Raw genomic sequence first — 12,414 nt, 5'->3', positions numbered from 1 at the left:
CTTTTTCTTTTCTTTCTTTTCTTTTTCTTTTTTTTTTTTTTTTTTGCAAAACATTATAATTTTCATGTTAATAAAAACCGAAGCAATATAATAAGGACAACTTACTGATATTTTGCTGTAATGACGTATTTATCCAGGATTAGAGAACTATTGTTAATAGCTATTGTTTTCTGTTCATGCTGTTGTATAGTTTCTCTCATCCTGTTTTCTTGGGGAAAAAACAATTTTGTCTCCAACGAAGTGTGAAGGATATATACGGACAGAAAAAGACATCTTAGTACCAAACGTGATTTATCGTGATGAAGTGGACTAGTTTGCCATTATTAAAAAAAATGAAGTTGGCTTTTCTTTAGGTTTTAGCTAAAAAAATGTTTTTCTTTATAAGACTATACTTTATGAGGCAAGGTGTGTGATCATACCCACAAATTTAGCTACGGAGTGAAAGATAATTGTTTATACAAACATTTTACAGGTTTAGGTGCGTGAAACACCAATACACCATAGTCTCGCTTATCCGACCATCCTTTGTTCCACATACCAAATGATCCGATATATCATTGCAAATAGCACCAATCGGCAAGAAGATCTGCAAGTTGTGGTCTTAATCTATTTTTCATGCTGTGGAGTCTATCGCCTAGCTCGCCCATCTACACCTTGACTCATACGTCTATCATTCAGTGCAGACACGTATCCAGGTTTTCTATTCGGAGGGGGCCCAACACGAATCCTCGTAAGCACGTAATTCTAATGTTTTTAAATATCAATAATAATAATAATAATAATAATAATAATAATAATAATAATAATAATAATAATAATAATAATAATAATAATAATGCAACAGTTCTGTACCTCTCTTAAACTTTTTCCTACTTTTCATTTATAAACCGGTTTATTTTGGAAACTGCATTATAGCACAAACAAAATGAAACATATTTTCGAGAGAAATGTAACTAAAGAAAACTGTCTGCTACGTATATCACATAACAAAAATAGCAAGAAGACATGAAGTGTATCGTTCTAATATATTAAAGTTAAAAACAGAACGAAAACGAAATGTTAATTCTATTTAAAACTGTTCTTTAATTCCACCTGGTCAGTGGCGTATTTACGATTTTGTTTCGGGAGGGGCTTTGCTAACTTTCGGGGGGGCTTTGCCTGGAAATGTGAAAATTCTGCAAGATATTTCATTTACTTTACTATACTAAGTAAGATTTCGTGGGGGGCTTAAGCCCGGAAGCCACCCCCTAAATACGCCACTGCACCTGGCATAATGGCATTATGGTATGTTCTTAGAATTATAACAAGACAACAGCACATTGCCCAAAGTTTGGACACTGACTACTAGTAAACTGATATAAAAGAACCTCAAAAGGGTAAAGGCAAGTTTATTAAAAAGTGCTTGAGTTTCGGAGAGAGACAGCTCTTAGGCCCTCACGCTGGATACGTCCCTGATTCAGTGCAGTGCAGTTATTTGTTATAAAACATTATTATTAGATGCGTAATATGTAAAATTATATCATAAGTTTTACTTTTAATAGGTCTTTTCTTAACACATCCATATTATCCAGCGTTCTGCCTGCCTGTTTATGTCGGATAAGCGAAACTCTACTGTATTTCTAAAGCTAGCATATACATGAACTAGAATTGTATCGTCCTAGAACAGACAATAGTCTGAAATGCTTATATTAAAAGGCTGGAATAAAAAAAGCATAAGTACTGATTTGGAAGCGTGAGAACAAATTAAAAACAATTAAATATATTTCCTAGGTATCAGATTATCATCTTATTATGTCGATGTGTATTCTTTTTTAAACATAGTTTTAAAAGTTATACCATTCGCAATATTCCTGAGGAAATCGAAAGAAAAACTCCTTGTGCCTCTTATGGCAAAGCGGCTTAAGTGCATGGTCCGAAACCGATTCCCACGTTAAGGTATAGATAAAGTTCCCGTACTTCAAAAATGCAAATCCGGGACGCTACTAAATTACGAGAATCTTTGAAATGCTTAAAACTGAAAGAAGTGTTGAATAGTAATTTACTTTCCTCCATTAGATAGAGTTGTTCAAGTATTACGTTATCACATTTTTATTCATTTCACTAGATCTTCCAAGGACGCCAATTTCTCTTTAAGTTTGGGGGGGGCCATTCAAATGCAGAAGAGAGATATATATATGAGGATTTTAAGACAAATTACACTCAAATAATGCCAAATATTTTATATTCATAAATACAAAGGAGGCCTACATGAGCTTTGAGCGGGCCCGGCTCCCCAGGATCGGCGCCCTTGCCTTCTTCCTAGTTAAGCAAACGTAAGCAGATGATTTACTCCCTCCCCCTGGTAAGCAAAATTGTGTTTTCTTTTTTCCTCAAGATCTGTTGTGTTTCGTGAAATAACAGCAGGAATTTCCTGATTACTTAACCATCTAAATGAATGTTTTCACTTAGAGCCATGCCGTCGATTCGCGTTGTCTAGGACTAAAATAAATTAAGGGTCAATAATGAAGATGAGACTTCCATATCAAACATGTAGAGACATGTGGATCGGAAATCTTTCTTTGTTCCAACTTTGATTTTTTCAAATCCATGAAGGGAAATTATATTATGAGTACAATTTTCGAAATTAATAGTATTCAATCGTAAAAATATCTTACAAAACGATGGTTTATTGCAAAATACTTTGACTCAAAGAATAAATTAGAAGTAATAAACTTGTTACTTTTCCTGAAGAGTCTAAGTCGTGAATGAGACGGAAGCTGTCGAGCGTAGTGCTTGGAACGATTGCCTCACTTGTTCTACCTTCCCGTGGCGCAGCCTTGATTCGACTTGATCCTAAACGGATTATTCAGAAGTCGAAGTCGGAAGATGTTTCCCATTTTTCCAAAACACTCTTGGTCGATTACAATCTGCCTCACTCGTGAGGGGACAATCCCATGCCGTAAGCGTCGGTGGACCACCGATAGGCAACTAGTGACATGTCCCCAAAAATTGGCGGTCCCGCAGCCAAAAATTGGTCCCACTTCCGTTTTGAAAGTTATACCACCACCGGCAGAGAAGCGACGGAACGCCAACGAACCACAAAATTATTCCCCTAAAATGCGTTAAATCGCCTATATGCGTAATTTCTTTGCATCAAGATGAGTCTAAAAACATTTTTAAAAAATAAAACGGAAATGCCCTGAGCTGGGCGTGAACCATCAACCTTAGGGTTACTAATTGCGTGTTCTTCCAAATTCGTCACGGAGGCGATTATGAAGACACAGCTTGTAGAGTGATAAATCGTAGACGTCTTTTTAATATTTCTAATCAGAGTGCTTCTTTAACCGTGTATATTTGAAGACAACTGTTCGGAATCAAATCAAATGCACTCGTCATGTAATTTTATAACAAAATGGCAAGCGTCTATTTACTTTTTTCATAGTTCTCCCATATTCACTTGCTAGTGATCGGCGACAGTTGCCAACTAAATTCATACAATTATACGCATCCACCTCAAGATTTTTCACTTCATGATGTAAAGGCAGGAGTTACTCTTGACCCCCGGAGCTCAAATATTGTCCTTATAATAACAATTCGTCAGGGAAAAATAATATATAATAATAACCGCATGCACATGACTGGCGATATTTCATGTTGGTCCCTTTACGATTCTCCGTGACAAATCAAACGAGCGCGGACCAAAATGAAGTCCTCGTTCTTACGTTGTAGTAACTTCAATACCCCCGATTCTAGATATCTGCTTCGACTCGACGAATCCCTGCCACTAGTGGCATGCTAGCGGCAATCCTTCGACGCGTAGCTATATCGACGATTGCCATTTACCGGCAAGTGAGCCACTAGGAGTTGGCGACGTTTACGGCATGGGGAAGCTAATAAACAAACAAAAAAAATAATAATAATAAATCTAAAGCCTTATAAAAAAGTTTTCTGAAAAGTTACATCTAGCAAAATCATTTGTTGGTATTACAGAACTGTGAATTCACCTTTATTCATAATTTACTTCTATCGTAGTTTTGATATGAGAATGATATGTCTGAAACTAACACAGGTCATTAATACTTTTTTTTTTCCTTTACTCAGATTTAGCAGTTTTACTTAACAGTCAGTCAATTTGGATCTGTGATATCAGAGTTTTAGAGATTTCCTTAATTTTTTCATTTCTAAAAAAAGTTTGCAACTAACACCATTAACGTATCTCTTTCGATATTTCCATATGTAATGGCTTGGTCACTCCCAGTATATTTCAAACAATAAAATATTTACGGTGTCTTACTCCATTAATCCGAACTACATTTTATATCCAACAACTCTGTGCCTTTTCCCTTAAATCTGCAAACTTTCTACTAGGTTAAAACTCAGTATTTTCTATTTTCTTCCTTTCTTGCTAAAACGAAAGTGTTCTTTAGACAACCTGGAATGATGACTCTATACTACATTATGTTGCATAGGGCATTTTATGTAGCATATCATTTGACAGTTGGACACTTTCTTTTTATATTGAAAGCAACAGGGATTAAGTCCTTCTACACTTATATGATAAGTAAACGCATTCTTTTTGATTCGTGGAATTGTGCCAATGCACTAGGTCCAGAGAGTTTTTAATTTAAGATAATAATAATAATAATAATAATAATAATAATATTTATTATTATTATTATTATTATTATTATTATTATTATTGTTATTGTCTGTTTACTGTAGCTTGGCGCTGTGTTTTGACACAAAACCTGGCTAGCGAGTCTTAGCAGTCCTTCCCCTTCTTTCCCCTTAACGCAGTACTAACAGTGGCACTAACTCATCAACTTTAGCACTAGTATGGTTTGGTATTTGCAAGTTGCGTAAATTTCGAAACAGTTTGCTTCTTCTGTAATCAGGGTCCGTAACTTGTGTGGGGCAGGGGAGGGGCAACTGCCCCCAGGGAGGTTCCTCTCGTTCGAAGAGGCCCATTTTGAAGCAAAATTTTCTTAATCCATATACGATACGAACATGAAATTATAAATGAAGGATCAAACAGTTTCACTACATTACATAAAGCAGCGCACAAAAGGTAAATAAAACAAAAGTGACTCGTGGGCCCACTTCACTAAAAAACGTCTACTATTAGGGCCCCTAGAAATAACATTTATTCGCATGGTTTTGAGATTTGTCAATATTGTCCCCTGAATTAATTTGTCATGTATGGAAGGGGCCCAGGGGCGTAATTAAAGGCCCCGCAGACCTTGCCGTGAGGGAGGGCCCACAGGCTCCGGGGGGACATAAATAGTAAGAGAAAGATAGAAAGAGGAGGGCCCAAGAATGAGAAAAACCTTTTTCTAGGAGACCCAAATACATGTATTAATGCTTGCCCCCCCCCCCAGAAAAAATCTAAGTTACGGCGCTGTCTCTAATGTGAATTTATTCGTACAGTTCTGCTAATAGTTAACTATATCAGGTTGGTCTCTTTAAACCTTTGACCGTGGAGAGAAACAATCTTACAGGAGGATAGTATTCAAATTTTAAGAAGGTGGGGAAAAGAGAGCGAGGATGAAAAAGATGAGAAGAAAGAAAGAAAGAGAATGAAAGAAACACTTCTACATTTACTTCATAATGAATTTAAACACATATAAACGAAAAAGGGGTATCGGAACCCACCACCATAATATTTGTGGAAGTGTTGGCAACATAATATTTTGGCGTAATATATTTCCCGCCAATTCTAGGACCTCATTGTTTGGCCCAATTCTGGCCTTACAGCAGTGGCAGATCCAGGGGGCGATTGTACCCCCCCCCCCCCGGAGAGGAAACTTTCTTATTTTTATATAATTAAATAAAACCCATCCCTGGTTTTGGAGCTGTTAAAAGTAGCTCTAAGTAGCAGTATTAAAACCCACCGCCCCCCCCCAGAAGTCCGTCCTGGACCCGCCCCTGCCTTACAGAAGCTATCGTCTAGGCATTCACCTCGTGGGACTGAGGAAAACCTTAATAAGGAATACCAGCCAGAGCTGGATTCATGCCCACGCTCGATCTACCTATTTTAATGCCTTTTTTTTGTGTGTGTGTGTGTGTTGACAGTGTCTGATAAGAGCACCCAAACAGGGTAAATGCGTACTGCTTTAAAATGTTTACATGTTAAAATTCGCTCTATACTGTACTTTGACTTATGGATCGATTCAATGTGTATTATATTCTTCTTACAGCAGCATGCTTTATTTCCTAATACTTTAAGTCTATGGTTGTTAGCATTTACAATTATTGCATCATACTAATCCTTCTCAAAGCTCGTTCAATTAGTATGAAATTCTAGGCTTGGCAGTTTGCAACATTACAAACCTTCACCAACAGGCAATAATGTGGCGAGAATATTTCCACCTATACTCGCATCGAAATTCCCAGCCCCTGTTTACAATCAGTACAATATGTTTCTGTCGCCTTATCATGAAAACAACACTGTCCAGCGATCCTAACGGTCTTCGCTGTCTCTGTTTATTGTTTACAATACAAACTGCAGCCTTGCAATATTGCCAGGCGTACAAGGTTTTCGCACACTTTCGAACAAGAACACTTGTACAAAATTGAGTGTGCATTATATGTAAGATTGTATTACATAATAACTAATTCGATTTGTCATAACGTTAATATCCCAGTCATCTCAAAAGCAGCAATTTATGTAGTAATAATAATTGTTCTATGACTGTGCAGAAATAGGTACATTCGGTTCGGCGATTCATGTGCCTGGCAACCATGAATTAACCATGTAGGGGTGAGAAGCAAGGTGTTGACGCTCGCACTACAATTGTTGTTTGTAAACATTCTTCCATCCTAGAGTGAACGGACAATATTTTATTGACTTAGGTTTTCCTGAATATTAAGCAATATTTCACAAAAAGCTGGTATTTTTAAACAAATGTGTTCAATATCAAGTTTTCATAAAAGTAGTCACTCTCTCCTATAAATAATTTCAGAGGGGCCGCGGTGGCTCAGTGATAAAGCGTTCACCTTTGGTGCATGGGATCCTTGGTTCGACCCCAGCTCGCACCAAGTGAATTTTGTGGTGGAGAAACACCATGTGCATGGGTTTTCTCGGGGTTCTTCCGTTTTCTCTCACTTTTTTCATTCCACCATTGCATTCATTTCTCATCACCACCGTGTCCTTTAGCCTAGCCGGTATAACCGTGGGTCGTAAAACTTAAAGATTTGATTTCAAATAATTCCAACCCAAACAGTTGCAGGAAGTATGTCATTTCGAATAAAACAAACCACTCTATAAAATTCTGAATATTATTATTTTTTATATATACAATTCTAGCGGACCTTATTTCTAAATCGAAGGGTAAGAAGACTAAATTCACTCTCTTATTATTATAAATTCATTTCAATTGAAGCAGTTAAAATAGTTGGGAAAAATTAGAAAGCCATACCCTATATTCCAGTGTGCCACAACCGGATAACGTGGCACACTGGCGTGCCCAGCAAAATGAACAGTGTGACGCAAACTTTTACCTATTATTTACAAGAATATTTGTCGAGTTTATTTTATTTATTATTATGAACGATTTTTCCACGGATCAGCTCTCTGTATACAATTAAACAAACAAGTATCACATTGAGGGAATGAGTGTAATTATTTACTTTAATAGTAATAGAAATGTATATTTTTTTTTTGTATTTTCTACCGGGAATAGCTGCATCCGGTCTAGAAAGCTGGGATTAACAACAAAGGAACCCGATGTGCTAAACACACACTACCTACGCACTTCAATACACCAACGAAGGTGCAGACTATTCATGAATTAAAGTCTCTCACCCAATGTATTCTCCTAACATGTCTCCCAGCGATTACAACATTTTTTGGTATCTCAATCACTTCCTAGTAGGATAGGTTTACCTAGAGACTACTGATTAACCTGGTATTGGATGTTTCACTTTCTTACCTTTGGAGTTGACAATCATCGGTTGGACAATCTCACACGCAAATATCTAATATTAACAACGTTTCTTCTATAATTTCGTAATATTGTATTATTTCTTTGTATTATTTATTAGGTTGGTTAGGCTTGTTTCAACACTTTTCTCTTTGCACCTACTTATTACCTATACCTTAACGTTGGATAAAAATACACTAGCTCTCACCGGGAATCAAATCCAGAACCAATGGACTTGAACCATTTGGCAACAACAAGGCACATTTAAATAGAAGTTTCGATTTTGTTAGGAAAATTGTGATTAGGTGTAACATTTAAAAATATATTTAAGAATGGGTACGGATGAAACGCACTGAATTTTCTCGCTCGAATTTCTTAAACTGACTCGTGTTAGGCTGCAGCTATTACTGAAACATTTATTTGGGAAATGCGAATAAAATAATGTGTTTTTGTAAAACTTTGTTCCAAGCAACTTATGTAAAAAAGTAAAGTACCCATTGGTCATATTTCTGTTAGAAATAACTTATGCCATATATTAGAATTATTAAGGAAATAATTGTATGTGAACTATGAGCAAAAGCGTCTGAGTACTTTCTGAGAAATCGTCAAAAAAGTCATCCCCAAGAATAAAATATCCCTTGTGTATCTTTTCAGGACAAACGAGTTATGCTATTTATGAAATACGAACAAAATTGCCTGAGTCGTTCTCCACAAAATCGTAGGGTAAATCTTACTCCGAAAAGTATTATACCACTTCTAGCTTTTTAGGATGATGGAATTATACCATATCGTTAGGTTATTTATGTGACATTCATTTATGAAATATGAACAAAATTGGGTCAGGCGCTAATGGGAAAATCGTCGAAGAGTAGGCTAAACTACCCTTTTGAATGTTTACAGGACGAACGAGTTGTGTCATATTGTTAGGTTATTAATGATACATTTATTTATAAAATGTGATTGAGAAAATTGTTCGAAAAAACGCATCCCATACAGTAAATTACACCTTACGTATTTTTTCAGAGCAATGATTCAAACTATATTTGTAAAAAAAAAATAATAAAAAATAAGCAAAATCTTTACAGCTATTTTTGAAACAATTTAATTATTTTAAATTTTCATCCTTCAGTAAACTACCCTTATTTTTATGTGTCGGAGAATATAGAATTCGAAACGATAAAGTGTTATAAAAACTTCATGTCTAGACTTAGGTCCAGATACGTCGAACAGTATGGCCTCTATTTGAATGCATGTAAAAGCGTGACGAACCAACAAACGAACAGATGGACAGACATCAAAATCACTTTTTCGATATGTGGGGGCGTGAAACTTGAATTCATTGAAATCTCGAATTCGATTTTTATCACTATTACTACAATTTCTTCTTTCGTCGCTTGAACGTGAAAAAGAATAGGAATACAACGACACGTAAGGTGATAATTTGTAATTCCCAAAATTTAATGAGTTACGTTTAATGTGTTGCCATGCTAGAAAAAAAAACTTATGCCTGTTTGTTATATCATTTTAATGTCAGTTTTTCACGCTACTATATAATGTAGAAATATGGTATGATTATCGTTCATATTCATTGTATATTTGTAAATATTCGTGTTCCGTATATATAGATCTGTATAATTTAGTTACGTTCAACGAAAGCATTCTTGCACTTGTGGATATGAAAAAAAAAGAGAGAGAAAGTCAATACTCGAAAAAGCAAAAAACAAGCACACACACACACATAAACGATCATTTAACATCAGGTCGATGTAACAAGGGGTAAGACTGGACAGACTTTCAAGGTCGCGTATGTTCTTCCTGACACACAAACCCGAAGTGAGTTGTCTGCTGTTCAAGAACGGGAAGTAACATACAAGACTATAAACTGAAAACAATAACTGTTTCCAATAGTACACGTATTCTAATACTGAATAAATACGTCGATTAAAGGATACTACCAATAAATTATTTCCTTATTATATTGTTTCGGTTCTTATTAACATCAAAATTATACACTTCCTATAATATTTTGTAAAAAAAATGGGATGGGATGGGATTCGATGTGGTGTCAAAATAATAAAATAACTACGACTCCGCCACTCTATCCACCTAACCACGGAGGCTACGTTGTGTTGGCTTTTTTTTTTTTAAGAAATAATCTTCATAACCATGGTGCGTATCGCTTTGAACCTTAAGATAAGAGTTTTTCTGTTTAATTCTATATTTTCGTACGACATCTTAGTTACAGAAGCTAATTTATATTTGGCAGGCAATCTACACACTAGGTTTTAACCAATAAATGCAACATTTTAGTCCACTATCCAGTTCCTTGATCCAACACCTCGATTCCCCTACTGAATTCCCTCCGCAATTGTGATCTGCTACTGAAAAAATCCCTAGAAATCATCGTTGCCAGTATACACAAAACCGAGCATAATTTTGTTTTTTGCTTATATTTTTATTATTTTATTATATTTTTTGGAAATATCTCCTTAGATGAATTGCTTTCTATTATCTTCACATACTAATAACTGAATTTTACCCATAAACGTAAGGAAAATGGAATAAATGCGAAAAATCTTGAGTTACAGTATACGCGCAATTTTTTTGCGCATGGGAGTACCTATTCCCATTTGAAAAAACAGGGGCCGTGGTGGCTCAGTGGTAGAGCGTTCATCTCTGGCGCATGGGGCCCCGGCTTCAAACCCTGCTCCCGCTAAGTGAACTTTCTGATGGATAAACACCGTGTGCGTGGGTTTCCTGGGGTTCTCCCGTTTCCTCCCACTTTCTTCATTTCATTCATTTCTTATAATCACCGTCTCCTTTAGCCTAGCCGGCAAAACCGTGGGACATAAAACTCAAAAATTTCATTTCATTTTCATTTCAAAAACTGAAAGTTGAATCCAATATGGCGTCTGGGGTGAGTAACACGTGTCTGAGAAGCAGTACTTGATCCAATTTGTTTTATATATGCCCACATTTATGTCCAGTTACATCTAAAAAAAAAAAAAACTAAAAGCAATTTTGTGTCCGACCGTTATAGTAGTGTATGATTGAATTCCGGATACATGAATTCCCATACATATGCAAATTACCCGTATGGGCCACTAAAATTAGTACATTACACATTGGGCGGCGGAGAACTTCGCATTTGAATCAATTTTTACACGAATCCCGAGGGGACACTTCGCGAATGCACCTTGTCAGAGCTCCCTAGTACCTATTCCTAGTAACAGAGACAGTAGACCCAAAAGTTGGAAACGGTAAGCTAGTGAACTGCCAATGTTGCGTCTACATTATAGTTTTAACTTTTCTTCGTGAGCTATCTCTAGCAGCACAGAGAGACCCATCAGGATTCTGCCGCCTACAATCGGACAATTTGTCCATGCCAACCTGATGCCGCGGTCGGATTGCCGGCACCGGACGCCAGCGTCTTTCAGCGCGATTTTCGACCGCTTGCCGCCTCGGCAAAAGGTCGGCAACTTTGAACAAGTAGATCATCGTGTCGCCGCAGACGGGTCTTCGACGGCGGCAATCCCTCTTTCCGACCGCGACTTCCTGATGGGGGAAGACTTAAAGAGGAGCCAACTACCAACGTTGGACTTATGTTGTTAATGGCGAATTCACCGAGCATTTAACAACCAACTCGACTGTCAGTGGAAGGGCCGCACTGGCTGTGGTAAAGCGTTCACCTCTAGTGCATGGGGTCCTTGGTTCGATCTTGGCTCGCACCAAGTGAACTTCGTAGTGGACAAAAATCGTGTGTGTAGGTTTTCTCATGGTTCTCTCGTTTTCTCTCACTTTCTTCATTTCACCATTTCGTTTATTCCTCATCATCACCGTCTCCTTTGGCCTAGCCGGCATAAATGTGGAACGTAAAACTAAAAATATTCATTTCATTTACTTTCGATTGTCAATGGAACTCCCACGAAAGAATTAAAGTTGCGATTGAGAATTCGAGGTTGTAGCTGTTGGATAAATAACCAGGGGTGCCCACAAGGGGGGGCTATGACGCAAACTGCGTCTTTGAAATATTGGGGGGAGTAAAAATCTATATAAATATGTTTGAGGGTGTGTAAAAATTAATCGAAAAGATTTTTTTTCATGGAAGAACACCTATGCGGGGTTAGTGCGTCATGGACATAAGGGGGGGTGGGCACCACTGAAATAACGACAAACTGTTGGTTGCCCAACACACACTTCAAGCTATGTTAGGCAAACATATTATTCATATGAGCCAACATATTACCTACTGCCAACCATGTCGACGATTAGCCTCGGGACGGCCTACCAAGTGTATTGCTAAGGTAAAAGATAAAGTGTAAATCCACCTCTTAGGAAAAAAAAATGGTGCTATCATTATGGAACACGTACGAAATGATATAATTCTTGCTTAGATTCACTTGTTCTTTATTCCTCCTCCTCCATTTTCAAATATTTTGCAATGTCTTCTTCCTACATTGCCATATTGTCTGGGGCCTCATTCGGTGTCAGTCTTCGTAATTTTTGCAGATTG

The sequence above is a fragment of the Thermobia domestica genome, chromosome 8 (genome assembly GCF_964235325.1).
Source record: "Thermobia domestica chromosome 8, izTheDome1.hap1.1, whole genome shotgun sequence".
NCBI lineage: Eukaryota > Metazoa > Arthropoda > Insecta > Zygentoma > Lepismatidae > Thermobia > Thermobia domestica.
The sequence above is the reverse complement of the archived record's forward strand: the minus strand, read 5'-3'. Positions refer to the sequence as shown.